At 38.1% G+C, this 12,461-nt stretch overlaps 1 protein-coding gene across 1 annotated transcript in view; it reads left to right on the plus strand.

Annotated features, from left to right (window-relative positions):
* hfm1 (helicase for meiosis 1) overlaps window positions 1–12,461 on the plus strand; it is a 347,154-nt gene that overhangs the window by 129,529 nt on the left and 205,164 nt on the right. The window lies entirely within an intron of this gene.

The raw sequence follows: 12,461 nt of genomic DNA on the forward strand, positions 1-12,461 counted from the left end.
TATAGTCAAAGAATTCAAAGCTGCGCTAAATGTTTCGTTGGTTAGGATAACAGCATTTACTTCAGGAGCTTCAGGAACCATCATTTAAACTTGCTGCTACTCAGCCAGTGAAATCTGTGAATTCTGATAAAGTCGAGTCAGTGAGTAAAGTAGCCTACTATGGGGAAGAAACTGATAGCCTGAAACGAGCAAGGAGAGGAGACGGGACGAGAAACAATCAGATGGATATCTAAGTTAACGATAAGTAAGTTATTTTCAAATCATCGATTGCTCAAAGAGGAGGAAGCTAGACAGCGAGAACAGAGCTTTATATAACGATCACGGGGGGGCAATACCACGCAAAAACTGTCACGCGTCCGTATTTCAACCAGGGCTAAATATGGATGTGACAGTTTTAGCAAATTGACCTGGACCTCTTCTATTCTGAGACAGGCGATTTTTTAAAAAAGCCAATTTGAAGCCTCTACTAGACAAAGCATATTGAGCAAGCATAGGGGTAGGCTAGGCCCATTCAACAGTGAACTGAGACCACAGAATATTTTACGATTTAAAAAGGCAATATGATTGATCCACCACAATCTAGTTAAGCCGACATGCATTCACTGCCCAACAACGTGATGTTCCTGGGTTTCCAGGATTTCGAGTCAACATAAAAAAAATTAAAAAATTAAATTAAACTTGCTGATTAATGGGTTCAAGGAACCAGCCTTGTCTCAGCTCAAATTTTATTTTAAGTTCACGTTAAGATCTTTTAAAATAGCCAAGGCTACTCAGTTTTCTCCCCAATCACTCTTATCTTGCCTTATTTCTCCTCATTTCAATGTTGCCTTTTAGGCTACTTATTTTATTTCACATTAAACATTAGGCCTAGGCCTACAATCTTCTTGAATTTCCCCTTGGGGATCAATAAAGTATCTATCTATCTACAACTAGGCTCCATCCATCCATCCTAATATTATATATACACAGTGGCGATTCTAGACATTTTTAACAAGGGTGGCACTAGTGAGGCACTGATTCAAGGGTGGCAGGAGGCAAAACATCCAGATAAACAGAAACAGGCTCAAGATGTGAAATTAGCACAAATACATTAGGGAAACCAGATGCAAACACCACACTCATAAATTGAAGGACAAAAAAACACAAATACCTTACTCTCACATAAAATGTCTTTGTATTAAATTTTATTCAAATACAAACATATTAAAGTTAATTATCTAAGATGTCTGTCACTGGGCTATGCTGTTCTAAAACAAATTCCATCATGGAGACATTAAAATATAATCAATTTTATTATATTACTGTAAATGAAGATATACAAAATATACTCATCCAAGACATTTCCCCCACTCTATGGCCATCTATTTTTGTAGCTGTTACAATAATTTGACCTGCTTTTTTGTTTATTTGTTTATTTTCTCAAGAAACTTGAGGTCGGTATTAGGGTTGCAAAGGGGCGGAAAATTTCCGGTACATTTCCGGAAACTAACTGGAAACTTTCCATGGGAAGTTAAGCTGGCGAATTTTGGAAATATTCCAAATTGGAAACTTTCATGGAATTAAAGGAAATTATGGGAATTAATGGGAATTTACAGGAATTTAACTGGGAATTATTGGTAATTCCTACTTTTTCATATACAAACATTAACATTTTGTTTCATAATAACCAATATGATTTGTTTGTTCATATTTTCGCTTAGCTTAGCATACAAAGCTAGCTACCATGCTAGCAGGAATCCCATTCTCTGCCTATGCGGACCCCCACTTAGCTTGCTAAACCAGCAACACTGAAACTACTGAACTGCCCAAGATACACCACGCCACTCAACAACAAAATCCGATTGGTTGGAACCATAAACTGACTATCAGTTTGTTCAGTTAGAATCCCAGAAAATGGTAAAACAAGGGAAAAAAATTACAAAACCCCAACCAAACCTTATAGATTATGTAAGTTATATATAAATTGTCAAGCTTAATCAGACAGATTAATTGTCCCATTACAGTTTAATTACAGTGCAAAATGACACACCCATTTTAATGAGGACAAAAGTGACGAAAAGCCCATAACTGGGCAACTCTGTTCGCAAACTTCTCCCAGTTTCACACGAGTTATTTCCACATGAGATGACGTTTTCACTGGGAATTTATTTTCCCTATCCACATGAACGCACCATAGTTTCCTTTACGTCTAGTAGCCTATGCTGATTGCTGTGTGCATGGGATTGACATATGTGCAGGGTAGAAATTTGACTGAAATTGCATTAAATCAGGTTGTTTTAACTAGTATTATGCTGCAAGATGGGGTTTTGTCCACTACAATTAAAGTTCCCTGTTATAGACTAACTTGCCATATTAAAAATTCCCAGTTTATTCCCATTAATTCCCATATATTCCCGTTAATTCCCATGGAAAGTTTCCAACTTTGAAAATTCCTGGAATTTTGCAACCCTAGTTGGTATGAAGGAGTGTATTGTGTATGTGAGCAATTTCATCTTCCTGAATCTCAATATTATGATCACAACAAGTCTGGGCAAATTATTAATTAAATTTTCACGTGGGGTAACTTGTTGCAGGGCAACCATAACCGGTTCCATGTCTTCCGATTAGATGATTAATCATCAGTTTCTTCAGAACTTTAAAGTTCTCAAGAAACTTGAGGTTGGTATGAAGGAGTGTATTGTGGATGTGTGCAAACATTGTGCACGTTGCACATGGTGCAACTTCTTGCAGGGCAACCACATAACCGGTTCCATGTGTTTGAATTGGATGACTTCCATGTGTTTGAATTGGATGACTAAAGTTCTCAAGAAACTTATCTCCCTGAATCTCAATATTCTGATCACAACAACTCTGGGCAAATTACAAGTCAGCACCAGTGCTGCATTCATTGTTTTGCACTTTTATAATCACATCACCAAAAGTAGGTTATTGGTTTTACCAAAATAATGTGGCACTATTTTTAAACTACAAACCTATAAAGTATTTTGATACAAAATATGATGCCATTTTTTTCCAACTAAATAAAATAAAAATGACCACATACTATTTTGTATTTTTGTTTTGTGTTTATGTTAGTTTTGATCCAATTTGACAGCTTTGCTATGTTGCCCACCCACAATTTCTACCAGCCCACCCAAATATAGTAGCCTAGCCTAGGTTAGAACCAGCCCTGCCCTGCATGGAGACATATTTTACGATAATAATGGAGAAAATGTTAGCAAAACTTTAGGTTTTTGTTAACGGAATCTCCCGACCCTCATTCATCTATTTGCGCAACAGCCCACATTCTGCCTTTAATCCAGCGAGACAAGTGAAATAAATGTTTTTTTTTTTTAAAGCTGTCATCGTCATAGGGCACGATATTTAGGCTACCTCTGTTAAGCCTACACAAAGTTAGTGATTAAGGAGTATTTCCTGATCGGGAAACCTTTCGTTCCACAGTTCAATTGTGCCGCAGGGCCAATAAAAGGCAAGTGTGTTTGCCACTTACATTTCTGACGCCTGACACTTCACACTGCTGCAAGTGCATCAAGAAAGGTCCCCGCCTTACACCATGTTAATGGCCAATCGAGACTAGATTTGGGGTGGCACCTGGGGTGGCCAATCGAATCTCAAGGGTGGCCTGTGCCACCCGAGCCACCCTCTGGCTCCGCCCCTGTATATATATTATACATACATACATATACATAGCCTAAAACATTATGATGTTCGACCTTTGCTTGAGGAAATTTTCCTGCTAAATCCACCTTGCTGAAGATTAATTGAATACCCCTGGTGTATACTGTATTTTCTGTATTTTGTTTTTGTTCTTGACAATTGTCAGTGTCTCTTGAGTGATCAGAGCTAAATGTTTTGGGCTAATTTAGATGTAATATTGAGTCATTGTCTTTGATTTACGGATTGACCCTAAAGCACTCCTTGTTTACAAATCACTTAAAGGACAAATCCGGTATGAATTGATCCATAGCTCTTGTTGGAAATCACTGTGTGCTGTTCATAGGAAAAAGAAAATGTGGCACAGCCAATTCTGAGTTATGGACAGGGAAGTGTAGCCCAGAGCCGTATAGAAGTACTTTTGGTATTCCTGACATAATGCAGGGTAGCCGCGGGGTCTTAAAAGTCTTTAAACGGTCTTAAATGTCATGTTCCTTAATTAAGGTCTGAAAAAGTATTTTGCCAAAGTCTTAATTTTTTAAACGAAGGTCTTCAATTTTAATTATACTAGCCTGCAAGCAAGGTGAAATGGGGGAAAAAACTAGCCTGGCGGGCCATCCTATATCATTGAAATGTATAGTCTGGAATCGAGCCATTCACCTCGCTTAATCCAAGGGGCGGGCAGAGAATTGTCTTTCAAACTGCCTAGGCATGCAATAGGCCAGCGCTACGACCATATCCGTATCCGGTCGGCAAAACGGCAAATACATCCTTCTTCGAAAGGAATGACTTAAGTGCATTGTGTTGCTCAACTTTCAAAGAAAAGCCAACTCCTCCAAACTTGACGCCAACGCCGATTCAAACAACCGCTCTTCGTTTGCCATAGCCACCTTCCTTGTTGTTCACTGTCGCAGGACTGTCGCCATCCTGTTAAGGCGAGACACGGCAGGTGAAAACATCGTTTTTTCATGCACTGGTCAATTTCGAGATTTTGAGCTAGTATGTTACCTTAGCATGTATTCTATCACACTACTACAACAAAAAAGTCCGATTTACACATTTAGGTGTTTATTTCATTATATTGTGTCTACTCGCGCCTTTATATTTCTCCTAAATTCAGCAAAAGTTAGCATTCTAACCTTGCATGCACTCCCGCGACCGTGGTCCAAAACATAACATGTGTACTACCGTTGGAAAGCTCTGTTTTTCCTGTATCACGCTATGTGATCCATATATGGACACTTCCTTTGTATCAGCAACCAATCGCGAAAGTTCAAAGGCGAGTCTAGGCTGAGAACGGAATCTCATTGGCTGTCTTTCAAGGCTGTTTTTCTCAAAATGAGTTTCCTCCACACTCTGAGCTCAAAAACTCCACTTCAGAAGCACGCATATACACCAAACTTTCTGGATTTATGCCTAACTATATGTCGAAGATTTCTACAGAGGGGTTTGTTGATATATTATTCCTAGCCTGACTTAGATGACATTTTATGCCTAAAAACATGGAAAAAAGCGATTTTTTTAGGGCTAGTGACATAATTTTCTGATTTACAGGATAACAAAAGTAGATATTCATAAATCCCTCTGTAAATGTTTTCCCATCTAATATCTGAACACAATGAAAACATAATTTTGAACTTGGCTGTATCCAATGCTCAGGTTTCGTGCCTTAAAATGTATGCAAATTAGCGCATATTTAATTAGATAATGCATAATTTGCATATGTAAACATTAAATTACAGCAAATTTGTAATACATTTTTTTCTCATATTAATGTAAGTAATCAACTGGGGAAGTTTCATAGTGATATCTGCTTGTTAAAAATGTTACCCTATTCACCTGTAGTGTCTCGCCTTAAGCCCGCCTTAAGACTCTCTAACAAAATAGAGCGTTGTGATTGGATGACGTCCACGGCGTCAGCCAATAGAAATCTCTATGGTTTGATACTAGACGTACAGGCTGAGCAAATTAATTTGCCGCCGCTAGGGTGCGTCTAGATTTCTAGGCTAGGAAAAAACAACAATGTGAAAATTCAACAGGGGTTGATTAACGTCAGAGATCGCCTAATTTAGTGTTGCACGGTGCACCCGATACTACAAAAGTGTCGCAATAGCTATTAGCAGTTGTCACAATACCTAATTTTTATTAGTATCAATACTTTTAAGAATGACCGTGTTCTTGTTTGTGTGCACAAGGCATGCTTCTAGTGCCTCCTCCCCAAGCCTGTGGCTGTCGTCTTTTTTCCTCACACACACATATGCGCCCAACTGTCGTGGCCATAAACAGCGAGACATGGCTGCTAGTTTAGCTTAAGTGATTCTGTGGTAACACATAATAATAGGCTAATATCAAGTTGATTTGCTCACTTGCACCTCTCAACTTGTGTAGCAACTGTGTTGCTAACCTACCTAGGCTATGAGATGTACGTAGGTCTACTATTGGGTTTAATGTCATTTAGAAATAGGCAGCGCAACCTTTGCAAACTTTTACATCTGGATAGAGCTCCTTGCTAACTAATTCTGCTAGCTCAGGTCATGTATGTCATTCGTAATTAGTGCTAAAATCATTATTAAACATGATCCCTTCTATGAACTTGATAGTTTTTTATTTAAATTTATTTTATCTAATGACAGACAACAATGAATTGCATCCACATATCCTTATGCATTTTTTTTATACACCTAGGCCTACACACCACATTAAAATTTGTCTAGGTGTAATAGTTTAAAAATAAATATTAAGTATTCAAATGACTAAATATGTTTAGCAATTAAGCAGATTAATAGTAATTATGCAGATTAAAAAATACTATACATTAACTGTACACTTTATATGAATTCGAAGGTATATGAAATAGAAACATATGAAATAAGCCATAATTTTCCGTGTGTGTGGAAAGAGTCAAGCAGAATCTAGGATGCCCACTGGTGTGAATGATAACACTATATTCAATATTACTGATGATGTCAAGGTCGTCTGGGCCCCCAAATCAAATACATTTTTTAAGAATTATCGAAGAAGTATCGAAATCGTAATTCTTGATGTGGTATCAGTATCGAAACAATAATTTTGGTATCGTGGCAACTACACTAGTCTAATTTCTTAGGATATGCGCAAACAATACTTTGGGTTTTCGCACCGGCAGCAATGAATCAACATAATCAGTCGAAAGGAGAGGAAAGCACATCATGGGGAAGTGTTGTTTTAATTGTCATTATGGATTTGATCTGGTGTTTTACAACCGCATAATGGGTGTGATGTAGGTCTTAATTTTCATGTAAGTGGTCTTAAAAAAAGTCTTATTTGGGGTGGTCAAACCTGGGGAAACCCTGTAATGGAAAGAAGATACCGAAGGCTTTTTTGCCATATTGAGTCAGCTTTACTTTCTTGTCCATAACTTGTCTAGGTTATGACACATTTTATTGTTCTTTGTCCTTTGGACAGTGCCTGGTGAGCTCGAACAACAAGGCTTTGAATCAGTTTACACCAGATTTGCCCTTCAATGAGACTGTGTGACATGTTCCAGCAATACTCATCACTTAAACCTCACTGATCACAGGAGAAATGTTCCTGTTGAAACCCACTATCAGAACTAAACAAGGCAACACTGCATTTAGTTGTTATGCGTTCTGACTATGGAGCCAGCTCCCAGATGACAAAAAAAATTGCCCAAATTACTTTTTTGACATCAGGACTCTGAACTAAACTATTTTCAGATGCCCATTTTTTTTTACACTGAATAGGCTTAGTCCAACCAAAACAAGGTTTTGCCTAGTGGTAAGCTGGATAGAGGTTAATCCTAGCCTGACAATACAGTTTACTCACTAGATGAGGTGAGGGAATTCAACAAACTTGTTTAAGCTTGACAAATATATCAATACAATCTGTTTTTCAATTGGGCAACATATAGCAAATGTGAGTGGTAGCTATCACATTCCCCATTCTGTGTTTAAGTGATTTAATAAGGTGTGTCTGATCTTTGTGCTGTATCAAAATTCCCACAGTTATGAAAGCAGACGGTCAAACAAATGTCTTACTTTGTATTTTTTGAGTGGCTCACAAACTAACAATGTTCTATTTTCTGCTCTTCTCTCCCTCCTCCCTTTGGTTGGTTCCTCCACCAGGATAAAAAAGACGCAGATTGACCCAGCCCACGCTTTCATCCACCATTGTACACAGTATGGCACGCTTTGGCACAAGTTCAGTTTGTTTATGTTATTGTTTATTAGTTCATTCCTCTATGTTGTATGATTTATAGATAGACTTAAATTGTCATTGTGCAGTTGGTCCGTACAATGCAATTTGCTTGTGCAGCTTTTAAAAATAATACTCACATACACACTCACACACACAAAAAAAAAAAAAAATAAGAATACACAATTTTTTAAAAAAAGAACATATCAAGGCATTAACATGCTTCCATTGCTTGAAGTCCATTTTAAAAGTGCAACTGTGCAAGCTCCCATTGCTTAAAAGTCCATTTTTTAAAGTACAACTGTTTTGCTTTGTTTTATAAAATAAAAGTTTGAAATGCTATGGAGTGCCCTATTTTTGACCCTCAAACTGATATCTCAATTGTAACTCCTACTTCTCAAAAGTTTCTCATTGCAATGTCTCCTCATTTGCTCTATTATTTCTCCTAAGGAGAAACAAGTTGTAAATGAGACTACACTCAAACATATCAGAGATCTCCCGTATTTCTCCTGCTTCTCAAACTAATATCTCTTATGTGACTCCATCTGCTCTATTATTTCTCCTAAGGAGAAAACAAGTTGTAAGTGAGACTACACTCAAACATATAAGAGATCTCCCTGTACTTCTCCTGCTTCTCAAACTAATATCTCTTATGTGACTCCTACTTGTCTTATTGCTATGTGTCTCATCTTTTGCTTGTTTTATTTCTCCTAAGGCAAAATTAGGAGAAATAATTGTGACAAAGGTAATACTTAAATGATCCTTAAAAGAGAATCACCATTTTGCCTCCTTAGCAACAGAAGGGATACAAATGAGAAGCAACAGTTTCCTCTGGGAGTAGACCTAAATTCTGAGAAATTAAATGGTACGAGAAACGATCTACATAGCGCACTCTCTGCCCTGCGCATAAAGCTGTCTGCGTGTTGTAGGCTACAGTAGATTTGCGTGAGTCCTTTCTATCTGCTTTACTTGTGTGAGTTGCGACCACCTAGGCTATGTTATAGACGTTCTATGAGGTACCAGTGTTTAGCTGTGTCACAAAACAATAAGCTTTGTCGGACTACTTTTAAAATGATATTCAGGGCTATATACATTTTAAACATTCGGGGCTGAAGACCTGACAAAGCCTTGCGTTAATTCTTCAGGTGGGAAGTGTCAGGAATTTTCATACTAACCATTGGTGGTTAGTATATATATGAAGTAGGGAATTGACAGCAACATATCCAATCACATTATGAGAGATGCTGAATTTAACATAAACTGCGATGTTTGATTTTAAATTAATGTAAATTTAGCCGGGACTGTAAGCTGGCACACATGGGTGCTCGTTGTTTTCAATGGTTGCCCGAGAGACGGAGCACCCACGGTATCGGCGCCTATGACAAGCGTATCTCGCGGTTGCATCCATTACAAACAAACATGCAATGTGAACGTCTGGGATTGGGGAAAGCACTAAATGCTGTTCTGAATAAGCACAAAGTTAAGCCTTTAAATGAAAAACACTCTTTAATAATCAAAGAAATAAACGCTAATGAAGTAAACTTGTGACCATCAAAAATAGTTTATCGCCTGTAACTCCGTGATAACAGGACGTAACAGGAAGGCATTTGGCTGAGCAACGGAGGTTAATATGCTCTATATTTTGTCCAAATGATGTCTGTCTATCATCGTTGCACTCGGAGAAAGCCAGAGTTTTTAATTTGTCCTGCGTTTCTTCTACAGCTGCAAACGGGATTCACTCGCCGTTAACCAAATATTTCTTTATTAGTGCAGGGCAGGCATATTTTTGGCTATTAAATTATTTCTAAACCAGTCTGCTAAAGTCTGTAGTGAAGTCTGTGTAGGGTTTTCCAGCTCCATTTCTTTTTACGAGACACCCTGCTCACTTGAGACCTCTGCCGGTTGTTGCAGCGTCACTGGAAAAATACAAATTAAAGTCGCTAGTGATGCGGATCCCAAGCCAACTCCGCGAGGGAAGCTGGCCAGTCGAAGCACTGCCCACTGCATAAACAGGGTTGGGTCAGATTACTTTGAAATGTAACCCATTACTGACTACAAATTACATGGCAATTTTTGTAATCAGTAACATAATCAGTTGGATTACCAAAAACATGTAACGTAATCTGATTACTTTTAGATTACTTAGATAAATATCCCCATTAAGTAAAAGACACCATCACAGAATTGGTGAAAGAATTCTCATTCTATTTTTCTTCTCCACTCTTCTCCAAACATGCACAACTCGGCTTAACCTTTATAAGGGCACACCTGGACAAATAATTTAGCTTTCGCTGGATTTTTTTGACCCAGGGACATGGCCTGAGATTGGCATAAAAAAGGGAAGCATTAAACCCATCCGTCCGTTTCAATTGTGGGGGTGAGCAAATTATTATTTTGGGATGTTTTTCAACCAGGGAGACCTGGTGACTTTCTCCAAGTAAACGGTAACACTAAAACAAGAGGCTACATTAAGATTAGGGGGAAAAGATCAGGCAGTGTGCCGAGAGTCCTGCCCCAATAGTAGCCTATGTCAGTTAGTAAGTAAGTATATCTTGTTATCCCGTGAGGGACATTTGGTCTCTGCATTTATCCCAGTCAGTGAACTAGTGAAGTCGAACCGGCAAGCCCAAAGGCCGAAGCCCTAACCAGTTGGCCATGGCTGCCACAAAAGGCAGCATTTGAACATTAAACCACACAATGGTCCAAAACATACTGTACAGCCAAACAAGGCAATATATGGTTAACAGAGAACAATATCAACATTTTAGAGCAGACCTCAATCCGTCAAAAAAGTTAGCACAAGGCCAAAGTGATGGCAAATAATTGTTCCTGCCTCAAAACCCAGATTGCTGCTAAAAAGGTGCAGTCTACAATCATTGTGGAGACATGAAGAGGCTTGGTGGGTATTATATGAACCATTTTGAGAGCTGTGGTGGTAAAAAAAGATGTTTTCAGTGATTGTTTAAAAAGGGTATGAATAACTTTTGATCACGCAATTTTTCATAAAAATGTTAAAAAAGATAAAAACACTTTTTTTGATTCCATGTTTTTACCACATTGTTTTGCAACCTTTTGGCACGTGCAAGTGTCATTTTAAGTAAGAACAAACATATTGGTCAAGAGAAAAATCAATATTTGCCAGGGGTATGAATAATTTTGTTCTTAACTATATCTTTAAAAAGTCTAAACAGTGAACATCCGAATGAACCGCTTGTCAAATGAAAAGATAGCTAGGCTATCATAAAAAGTTGTATTGTTTGCATGATAAAATGTAATCAGGTAATCCCCAACAATGTAACTGTAATCTGATTACACAGATTTTTTATTGTAATCTGGGTTGATTATAGTTACTTGATTTTTGTAATCTGATTACGTAATCCAGATTACATGTAATCCGTTACTACCCAACCCTGTGTATGTGTGTGTGTGTATATATATATATATATATATATATATATATATATATATATATATATATATATATATATATACATTAACATTATTATTTTATTATTGGGGTTAATTTACATTTATTATGAGCCAGGGTGACCAATAGTGACAGATCTGCCGCCAACCAATCACGAGTGATTTTTCTTGTTTGAAAGTTGTGGTTTCATCCAATACAGAGTAAGGAAATTCAAGCCTGGCCTGGCCAGGTGTGGTTTTGCTCCCATTCACGAGTGATTTTTATTGTTTGAAAGTAGTGGTTTCATCCAATACTGAGTAAGGATATTCAAGCCAGGCGCGTTTTCGCTGCATTCATATTCTAATTAGAGCCATTAGCACTCTGCGAGCTCTCCACATACGTCATAGTACGGTTCCAACAATTTGTGGCACAGACAAACGCGGCAATCGCGGGTTGCAAATTGTCGGCAACTGCCAAAAATGAGGGAGATCTCCGGGCGTTTACGGGGACGAAAATCACACTTTTCATGCAATGCAAGTAGCAGGGAATTCACGCCGAACCGTTTCAACTCTGCCATCAATCATTATGTTAAGCCCGCCTAACGACTCTACATGATGTGATTGGCCCTATCTAAGTTTGATTTTGCCAGTTCGCAAGCCAAGGGTGAGTTGCTAGACTACCCCTGGCAGCAAATTAAATTTGGGTGCGTCTAGATTTCTAGGCTATAGTTTCATAGAATGACCCATTTACATGTTGTGACCTGCATTTACCATGTGTAGAGATAACAATGTGAAATGAGAGACATCAATTTTCTAAGCAGATACATATTCTGAACTATATCCTCTGAACTATACCTGGGCACAGTGATTGCGCATTACTGCACCTAAGTGGTGGTGCTTCACCTATATGTACGTAGAATCTAGTGCTATTAGTGTTTCGTTATAAAAGTGATGTAGTTTCTTTAGGATATGCTCCTTTGATGCATATTGTGAGTGGAAGCAAGTGAGAAAACTCAGAGGAATTAGAAGCTGAAAGAAGAAACTCCAACCAAAGCAGAATTAGTGGAGCAGACTTGCAGCAAATACATAGTTTGAACTGCTGGTCATTGAATAAAGCTGCCACTCCACGAAGTGAAGCAGTCTTGTGTCTGCCTGTTGCTCAATCCAATCAGTCATCCACCAACAAAAAAAGTCTATAAATCATTGGT

This window comes from Alosa alosa, chromosome 1 (genome assembly GCF_017589495.1).
Source record: "Alosa alosa isolate M-15738 ecotype Scorff River chromosome 1, AALO_Geno_1.1, whole genome shotgun sequence".
In the NCBI taxonomy this organism is placed as follows: domain Eukaryota; kingdom Metazoa; phylum Chordata; class Actinopteri; order Clupeiformes; family Clupeidae; genus Alosa; species Alosa alosa.